Genomic DNA, 10,000 nt, shown 5'->3' on the forward strand with positions numbered 1-10,000 from the left:
TAAAGAGATGGGTCTTTAATCTAGATTTAAACTGCAAGAGTGTGTCTGCCTCCCGAACAATGTTAGGTAGGTTATTCCAGAGTTTAGGCGCCAAATAGGAAAAGGATCTGCCGCCCGCAGTTGATTTTGATATTCTAGGTATTATCAAATTGCCTGAGTTTTGAGAACGTAGCGGACGTAGAGGAGTATAATGTAAAAGGAGCTCATTCAAATACCGAGGTGCTAAACCATTCAGGGCTTTATAAGTAATAAGCAATATTTTAAAATCTATACGATGTTTGATAGGGAGCCAGTGCAGTGTGGACGGGACCGGGCTAATATGGTCATACTTCCTGGTTCTAGTAAGAACTCTTGCTGCTGCATTTTGGACTAGCTGTAGTTTGTTTACCAAGCGTGCAGAACAACCACCCTATAAAGCATTACAATAGTCTAACCTTGAAGTCATAAATGCATGGATTAACATTTCTGCATTTGACATTGAGAGCATAGGCCGTAATTTAGATATATATTTGAGATGGAAAAATGCAGTTTTACAAATGCTAGAAACGTGTCTTTCTAAGGAAAGATTGCGATCAAGTAGCACACCTAGGTTCCTAACTGATGACGAAGAATTGACAGAGCAACCATCAAGTCTTAGACAGTGTTCTAGGTTATTACAAGCAGAGTTTTTAGGCCCTATGATTAACACCTCTGTTTTTTCTGAATTTAGCAGTAAGAAATTACTCGTCATCCAATTTTTTATATCGACTATGCATTCCATTCGTTTTTCAAATTGGTGTGTTTCACCAGGCTGCGAGGAAATATAGAGCTGCGTATCATCAGCATAACAGTGAAAGCTAACACCATGTTTCCTGATGATATCTCCCAAGGGTAACATATAAAGCGTGAAGAGTAGCGGCCCTAGTACTGAGCCTTGAGGTACTCCATACTGCACTTGTGATCGATATGATACATCTTCATTCACTGCTACGAACTGATGGCGGTCATATAAGTACGATTTAAACCATGCTAATGCACTTCCACTGATGCCAACAAAGTGTTCAAGTCTATGCAAAAGAATGTTGTGGTCAATTGTGTCAAACGCAGCACTAAGATCCAATAAAACTAATAGAGAGATACACCCACGATCAGATGATAAGAGCAGATCATTTGTAACTCTAAGGAGAGCAGTCTCAGTACTATGATACGGTCTAAATCCTGACTGGAAATCCTCACATATACCATTATTCTCTAAGAAGGAATATAATTGTGAGGATACCACCTTTTCTAGTATCTTGGACAGAAAAGGGAGATTCGAGATTGGTCTATAACTAACAAGTTCTCTGGGGTCAAGTTGTGGCTTTTTTATGAGAGGCTTAATAACAGCCAGTTTGAAGGTTTTGGGGACATATCCTAATGACAATGAGGAATTAATAATAGTCAGAAGAGGACCTATGACTTCTGGAAGCACCTCTTTTAAGAGTCTAACATACATGTTGTTGGTTTAAATGATTTAACAAGTTTATACAATTCTTCCTCTCCTATAGTAGAGAATGAGTGGAACTGTTCCTCAGGGGGTCTATAGTGCACTGTCTGATGTGATACGGTAGCTGACGGCTGAATGGTTGCAATTTTATCTCTAATAGTATCGATTTTAGAAGTAAAGTAGTTCATAAAGTCATTACTGTTGTGGTGTTGGGAAATGTCAACACTTGTTGAGGCTTTATTTTTCGTTAATTTAGCCACTGTATTGAATAAATACCTGGGGTTATGTTTGTTTTCTTCTAAAAGAGAAGAAAAGTAATCAGATCTAGCAGGTTTTAATGCTTTTCTATAGGATATGCTACTTTCCCGCCAAGCAATACGAAATACCTCTAGTTTTGTTTTCCTCCAGCTGCGCTCCATTTTTCGGGCTGCTCTCTTTAGGGTGCGAGTATGCTCATTATACCATGGTGTCAAACTGTTTTCCTTAACCTTCCTTAAGCGTAAAGGAGCAACTGTATTTAAAGTGCTAGAAAAGAGAGAGTCCATAGTTTCTGTTACATCATCAAGTTGTTCTGAGGTTTTGGATATGCTAAGGAATTTGGATACATCAGGAAGATAACTTAAAAAGCAGTCTTTTGTGGTAGAAGTGATGGTGCTTCGATACTTGTAACAAGAAGTAGAATTTACAATTTTGGCTATATGAAGTTTACACAGAACTAAATAATGATCTGAGATATCATCACTTGGCTGAATAATTTCAACACTATCAACATCAATTCCATGTGACAGTATTAAATCTAGAGTATGATTTCGACAATGAGTAGGTCCTGAAACATGTTGTCTAACACCAATAGAGTTCAGAATGTCTATAAATGCTGATCCCAATGCGTCTTTTTCATTATCGACATGGATATTAAAATCACCAACTATTAAGACTTTATCTGCAGCCAGAACTAACTCGGATGTAAAATCACCAAACTCTTTAATAAAGTCTGTATGGTGCCCTGGTGGCCTGTATACAGTAGCCAGTACAAACATAACAGGGGATTTATCATTAACATTGGTTTCTCTGGATAATGTTATATGAAGCACCATTACTTCAAACGAGTTATACTTGAAGCCTGCCCTCTGAGAAATCCTAAAAACGTTGTTATAAATTGAAGCAACTCCTCCCCCTTTGCCTTTTAAACGCGGCTCATGTTTATAACAGTAATCTTGGGGGGTGGACTCATTTAAAATAATGTAATCATCAGGTTTTAGCCAAGTTTCTGTCAAACAGAGCACATCTATATTATGATCAGTTATCATATTATTTACAAAAAGTGTTTTCGTAGAAATGGATCTGATAATCAATAAGCCAATCTTTATCATTTGTTTATCCATATTGCATTTGTTTTTTATTTGTTGAACCTCAATTAAATTGTTAACCTTAACTTGGTTTGGACATTTTTTGTATTTTCTAGTTCGGGGAACAGACACAGTCTCTATAGTGTGATATCTAGGTGAAAGAGTCTCTATGTGCTGAGAATTAACTGACCTCTGTGACGGGAGGCAGCTAGCAGACGGTCGGTTTAGCCAGTCTGTCTGCTTCCTGACCTGGGCCCCAGTTAGTCAAGTATAAACACTAAGACTATTTGCCATATTTCTAGACAGAAGAGCAGCACCACTTCTTCAGCAGCACTCTTTGCAGCAGACTTCGCTTACGGCCATACCAACCTGGCTATGCCCGATCTCGTCTGATCTCGGAAGCTAAGCAGGTTTGGGCCTGGTTAGTACTTGGATGGGAGACCGCCTGGGAATACCAGGTGCTGTAAGCTTTTTGGAAATTTTTCACTTAGTATATAATAATTTTGCCAAAAAATAGAGTCAATGCCGATCTCTGAATATTAGCAGGTTTGGGCCTGGTTAGTACATGGATGGGAGACTGCCTGGGAATACCAGGTGCTGTAAGCTTTTTGGACATTTTTCACTTAGTATATAATAATTTTGCCAAAAAATAGAGTCAATGCCGATCTCTGAATATTTGCAGGTTTGGGCCTGGTTAGTACATGGATGGGAGACTGCCTGGGAATACCAGGTGCTTTAATCTTTTTGGAAAATTTCACGAATTATATAATAATCTTTCATAAAAAAAAAAAAAAAAAAAAAGTCAATGCCCGATCTCTGAATCTTAGCAGGTTTAGGTCTGGTTAGTACTTTTATGAGAGACTGCCTAGGAATACCAGGTGCTTTAAGCTTTTGGGTTTTCTTTCCTACTTATATAATGTACTGGCGATAAGATTGGCTGTTCTTTAAATAGCCCTCTCTTCAATCAATCAATCAATCACCTTTATTTATATAGTGCTTTAAACAAAATACATTGCGTCAAAGCACTGAACAACATTCATTTGGAAAACAGTGTCTCAATAATGCAAAATGATAGTTAAAGGCAGTTCATCATTGAATTCAGCTATGTCATCTCTGTTCAGTTGAAATAGTGTCTGTTTTTATTTGCAATCAAGTCAATGATATCGCTGTAGATGAAGTGACCCCAACTAAGCAAGCCAGAGGCGACAGCGGCAAGGAACTGAAACTCCATCGGTGACAGAATGGAGAAAAAAACCTTGGGAGAAACCAGGCTCAGTTGGGGGGTCAGTTCTCCTCTGACCAGACGAAAACCAGTAGTTCAATTCCAGGCTGCAGCAAAGTCAGATTGTGCAGAAGAATCATCTGTTTCCTGTGGTCTTGTCCTGGTGTTCCTCTGAGACAAGGTCTTTACAGGGGATCTGTATCTGGGGCTCTAGTTGTCCTGGTCTCCGCTGTCTTTCAGGGCAGTAGAGGTCCTTTCTAGGTGCTGATCCACCATCTGGTCTGGATACGTACTGGATCCGGGTGACTGCAGTGACCCTCTGATCTGGACACAGACTGGATCTCGTGGCCACGGTGACCTCGGAACAAGAGAGAAACAGACAAATATTAGCGTAGATGCCATTCTTCTAATGATGTAGAAAGTACGGTGTTATGTGAAGTGTTTGCGGTTCCGGTTTACCTAATTAATGCAGCCTAAAAATCCTTTAACGGATTTGGATATTAAAAGCATATTAGTATGTTATGTGTATGCCAGGTTAAAGAGATGGGTCTTTAATCTAGATTTAAACTGCAAGAGTGTGTCTGCCTCCCGAACAATGTTAGGTGGGTTATTCCAGAGTTTAGGCGCCAAATAGGAAAAGGATCTGCCGCCCGCAGTTGATTTTGATATTCTAGGTATTATCAAATTGCCTGAGTTTTGAGAACGTAGCGGACGTAGAGGAGTATAATGTAAAAGGAGCTCATTCAAATACTGAGGTGCTAAACCATTCAGGGCTTTATAAGTAATAAGCAATATTTTTAAATCTATACGATGTTTGATAGGGAGCCAGTGCAGTGTGGACAGGACCGGGCTAATATGGTCATACTTCCTGGTTCTAGTAAGAACTCTTGCTGCTGCATTTTGGACTAGCTGTAGTTTGTTTACCAAGCGTGCAGAACAACCACCCAATAAAGCATTACAATAGTCTAACCTTGAAGTCATAAATGCATGGATTAACATTTCTGCATTTGACATTGAGAGCATAGGCCGTAATTTAGATATATTTTTGAGATGGAAAAATGCAGTTTTACAAATGCTAGAAACGTGTCTTTCTAAGGAAAGATTGCGATCAAGTAGCACACCTAGGTTCCTAACTGATGACAAAGAATTGACAGAGCAACCATCAAGTCTTAGACAGTGTTCTAGGTTATTACAAGCAGAGTTTTTAGGCCCTATGATTAACACCTCTGTTTTTTCTGAATTTAGCAGTAAGAAATTACTCGTCATCCAATTTTTTATATCGACTATGCATTCCATTAGTTTTTCAAATTGGTGTGTTTCACCAGGCTGCGAGGAAATATAGAGCTGCGTATCATCAGCATAACAGTGAAAGCTAACACCATGTTTCCTGATGATATCTCCCAAGGGTAGCATATAAAGCGTGAAGAGTAGCGGCCCTAGTACTGAGCCTTGAGGTACTCCATACTGCACTTGTGATCGATATGATACATCTTCATTCACTGCTACGAACTGATGGCGGTCATATAAGTACGATTTAAACCATGCTAATGCTCTTCCACTGATGCCAACAAAGTGTTCAAGTCTATGCAAAAGAATGTTGTGGTCAATTGTGTCAAACGCAGCACTAAGATCCAATAAAACTAATAGAGAGATACACCCACGATCAGATGATAAGAGCAGATCATTTGTAACTCTAAGGAGAGCAGTCTCAGTACTATGATACGGTCTAAATCCTGACTGGAAATCCTCACATATACCATTATTCTCTAAGAAGGAATATAATTGTGAGGATACCACCTTTTCTAGTATCTTGGACAGAAAAGGGAGATTCGAGATTGGTCTATAACTAACAAGTTCTCTGGGGTCAAGTTGTGGCTTTTTTATGAGAGGCTTAATAACAGCCAGTTTGAAGGTTTTGGGGACATATCCTAATGACAATGAGGAATTATTAATAGTCAGAAGAGGACCTATGACTTCTGGAAGCACCTCTTTTAAGAGCTTAGATGGTAAAGGGTCTAACATACATGTTGTTGGTTTAAATGATTTAACAAGTTTATACAATTCTTCCTCTCCTATAGTAGAGAATGAGTGGAACTGTTCCTCAGGGGGTCTATAGTGCACTGTCTGATGTGATACGGTAGCTGACGGCTGAATGGTTGCAATTTTATCTCTAATAGTATCGATTTTAGAAGTAAAGTAGTTCATAAAGTCATTACTGTTGTGGTGTTGGGAAATGTCAACACTTGTTGATGCTTTATTTTTCGTTAATTTAGCCACTGTATTGAATAAATACCTGGGGTTATGTTTGTTTTCTTCTAAAAGAAAAGAAAAGTAATCAGATCTAGCAGGTTTTAATGCTTTTCTATAGGATATGCTACTTTCCCGCCAAGCAATACGAAATACCTCTAGTTTAGTTTTCCTCCAGCTGCGCTCCATTTTTCGGGCTGCTCTCTTTAGGGTGCGAGTATGCTCATTATACCATGGTGTCAAACTGTTTTCCTTAACCTTCCTTAAGCGTAAAGGAGCAACTGTATTTAAAGTGCTAGAAAAGAGAGAGTCCATAGTTTCTGTTACATCATCAAGTTGTTCTGAGGTTTTGGATATGCTAAGGAATTTGGATACATCAGGAAGATAACTTAAAAAGCAGTCTTTTGTGGTAGAAGTGATGGTTCTTCGATACTTGTAACAAGAAGTAGAATTTACAATTTTGGCTATATGAAGTTTACACAGAACTAAATAATGATCTGAGATATCATCACTTGGCTGAATAATTTCAACACTATCAACATCAATTTCATGTGACAGTATTAAATCTAGAGTATGATTTCGACAATGAGTAGGTCCTGAAACATGTTGTCTAACACCAATAGAGTTCAGAATGTCTATAAATGCTGATCCCAATGCGTCTTTTTCATTATCGACATGGATATTAAAATCACCAACTATTAAGACTTTATCTGCAGCCAGAACTAACTCGGATGTAAAATCACCAAACTCTTTAATAAAGTCTGTATGGTGCCCTGGTGGCCTGTATACAGTAGCCAGTACAAACATAACAGGGGATTTATCATTAACATTGGTTTCTCTGGATAATGTTATATGAAGCACCATTACTTCAAACGAGTTATACTTGAAGCCTGCCCTCTGAGAAATCCTAAAAACGTTGTTATAAATTGAAGCAACTCCTCCCCCTTTGCCTTTTAAACGCGGCTCATGTTTATAACAGTAATCTTGGGGGGTGGACTCATTTAAAATAATGTAATCATCAGGTTTTAGCCAAGTTTCTGTCAAACAGAGCACATCTATATTATGATCAGTTATCATATTATTTTCAAAAAGTGTTTTCGTAGAAATGGATCTGATAATCAATAAGCCAATCTTTATCATTTGTTTATCCATATTGCATTTGTTTTTTTATTTGTTGAACCTCAATTAAATTGTTAACCTTAACTTGGTTTGAACATTTTTTGTATTTTCTAGTTCGGGGAACAGACACAGTCTCTATAGTGTGATATCTAGGTGAAAGAGTCTCTATGTGCTGAGAATTAACTGACCTCTGTGACGGGAGTGAACTAGCAGACGGTCGGTTTAGCCAGTCTGTCTGCTTCCTGACCTGGGCCCCAGTTAGTCAAGTATAAACACTAAGACTATTTGCCATATTTCTAGACAGAAGAGCAGCACCACTTCTTCAGCAGCACTCTTTGCAGCAGACTTCGCTTACGGCCATACCAACCTGGCTATGCCCGATCTCGTCTGATCTCGGAAGCTAAGCAGGTTTGGGCCTGGTTAGTACTTGGATGGGAGACCGCCTGGGAATACCAGGTGCTGTAAGCTTTTTGGACATTTTTCACTTAGTATATAATAATTTTGCCAAAAAATAGAGTCAATGCCCGATCTCTGAATATTAGCAGGTTTGGGCCTGGTTAGTACATGGATGGGAGACTGCCTGGGAATACCAGGTGCTGTAAGCTTTTGGACATTTTTCACTTAGTATATAATAATTTTGCCAAAAAATAGAGTCAATGCCCGATCTCTGAATCTTAGCAGGTTTAGGTCTGGTTAGTACTTTGATGAGAGACTGCCTAGGAATACCAGGTGCTTTAAGCTTTTGGGTTTTCTTTCCTACTTATATAATGTACTGGCGATAAGATTGGCTGGTCTTTAAATAGCCCTCTCTTTGCAGCAGACTTCGCTTACGGCCATACCAACCTGGCTATGCCTGATCTCGTCTGATCTCGGAAGCTAAGCAGGTTTGGGCCTGTTTATTACTTGGATGGGAGACCGCCTGGGAATACCAGGTGCTGTAAGCTTTTTTGACATTTTTCACTTAGTATATAATAATTTTGCCAAAAAATAGAGTCAATGCCCGATCTCTGAATATTAGCAGGTTTGGGCCTGCTTAGTACATGGATGGGAGACTGCCTGGGAATACCAGGTGCTTTAATCTTTTTGGAAAATTTCACGAATTATATAATAATCTTTCATTAAAAAAAAAAAAAAGAGTCAATGCCCGATCTCTGAATCTTAGCAGGTTTAGGTCTGGTTAGTACTTTGATGAGAGACTGCCTAGGAATACCAGGTGCTTTAAGCTTTTGGGTTTTCTTTCCTACCTATATAATGTACTGGCGATAAGATTGGCTGGTCTTTAAATAGCCCTCTCTTTGCAGCAGACTTCGCTTACGGCCATACCAACCTGGCTATGCCTGATCTCGTCTGATCTCGGAAGCTAAGCAGGTTTAGGCCTGGTTATTACTTGGATGGGAGACCGCCTGGGAATACCAGGTGCTGTAAGCTTTTTTGACATTTTTCACTTAGTATATAATAATTTTGCCAAAAAATAGAGTCAATGCCCGATCTCTGAATATTAGCAGGTTTGGGCCTGCTTAGTACATGGATGGGAGACTGCCTGGGAATACCAGGTGCTTTAATCTTTTTGGAAAATTTTACGAATTATATAATAATCTTTCATTAAAAAAAAAAAAAGAGTCAATGCCCGATCTCTGAATCTTAGCAGGTTTAGGTCTGGTTAGTACTTTGATGAGAGACTGCCTAGGAATACCAGGTGCTTTAAGCTTTTGGGTTTTCTTTCCTACTTATATAATGTACTGGCGATAAGATTGGCTGATCTTTAAATAGCCCTCTCTTTGCAGCAGACTTCGCTTACGGCCATACCAACCTGGCTATGCCCGATCTCGTCTGATCTTGGAAGCTAAGCAGGTTTGGGCCTGGTTAGTACTTGGATGGGAGACCGCCTGGGAATACCAGGTGCTGTAAGCTTTTTGGACATTTTTCACTTAGTATATAATAATTTTGCCAAAAAATAGAGTCAATGCCCGATCTCTGAATCTTAGCAGGATTAGGTCTGGTTAGTACTTTGATGAGAGACTGCCTAGGAATACCAGGTGCTTTAAGCTTTTGGGTTTTCTTTCCTACTTATATAATGTACTGGCAATAAGATTGGCTGGTCTTTAAATAGCCCTCTCTTTGCAGCAGACTTTGCAGGAGACTTCGTTTACGGCCATACCAACCAGGCTATGCCCGATCTCGTCTGATCTCGGAAGCTAAGCAGGTTTGGGCCTGGTTAGTACTTGGATGGGAGACCGCCTGGGAATACCAGGTGCTGTAAGCTTTTTGGACATTTTTCACTTAGTATATAATAATTTTGCCAAAAAATAGAGTCAATGCTCGATCTCTGAATCTTAGCAGGTTTAGGTCTGGTTAGTACTTTTATGAGAGACTGCCTAGGAATACCAGGTGCTTTAAGCTTTTGGGTTTTCTTTCCTACTTATATAATGTACTGGCGATAAGATTGGCTTGTCTTTAAATAGCCCTCTCTTTGCAGCAGACTTCGCTTACTTCCATACCAACCTGGCTATGTCCGATCTCGTCTGATCTCGGAAGCTAAGAAGTTTTGGGCCTGGTTAGTACTTGGATGGGAGACCGCCTGGGAATACCAGGTGCTGTAAG

The 10,000-nt window shown here is 39.4% G+C and overlaps 6 non-coding genes and 1 pseudogene across 6 annotated transcripts; all 7 read left to right on the forward strand.

Annotated features, from left to right (window-relative positions):
• The first annotated feature begins 3,162 nt into the window (after positions 1-3,162).
• Positions 3,163-3,281, forward strand: LOC127998374 (5S ribosomal RNA). Its single transcript, XR_008171216.1, has one exon. It is a non-coding gene; the product is annotated as a 5S ribosomal RNA (ribosomal RNA).
• Positions 3,282-7,748: 4,467 nt separating this feature from the next.
• LOC127998386 (5S ribosomal RNA) lies at positions 7,749-7,867 on the forward strand. The gene has a single exon (XR_008171227.1). It is a non-coding gene; the product is annotated as a 5S ribosomal RNA (ribosomal RNA).
• Positions 7,868-8,224: 357 nt separating this feature from the next.
• Positions 8,225-8,343, forward strand: LOC128004299 (5S ribosomal RNA). Its single transcript, XR_008176992.1, has one exon. It is a non-coding gene; the product is annotated as a 5S ribosomal RNA (ribosomal RNA).
• Positions 8,344-8,708: 365 nt separating this feature from the next.
• Positions 8,709-8,827, forward strand: LOC128005108 (5S ribosomal RNA). The gene has a single exon (XR_008177772.1). It is a non-coding gene; the product is annotated as a 5S ribosomal RNA (ribosomal RNA).
• Positions 8,828-9,191: 364 nt separating this feature from the next.
• Positions 9,192-9,310, forward strand: LOC127997030 (5S ribosomal RNA). Its single transcript, XR_008169912.1, has one exon. It is a non-coding gene; the product is annotated as a 5S ribosomal RNA (ribosomal RNA).
• Positions 9,311-9,543: 233 nt separating this feature from the next.
• On the forward strand, positions 9,544-9,662 carry LOC127999978 (5S ribosomal RNA). Its single transcript, XR_008172780.1, has one exon. It is a non-coding gene; the product is annotated as a 5S ribosomal RNA (ribosomal RNA).
• Positions 9,663-9,883: 221 nt separating this feature from the next.
• The window catches only part of LOC128007071 (uncharacterized), a 119-nt pseudogene continuing 2 nt past the window's right edge, over positions 9,884-10,000 (forward strand).

This window comes from Carassius gibelio, chromosome B22 (genome assembly GCF_023724105.1).
Source record: "Carassius gibelio isolate Cgi1373 ecotype wild population from Czech Republic chromosome B22, carGib1.2-hapl.c, whole genome shotgun sequence".
Classification (NCBI taxonomy): domain Eukaryota; kingdom Metazoa; phylum Chordata; class Actinopteri; order Cypriniformes; family Cyprinidae; genus Carassius; species Carassius gibelio.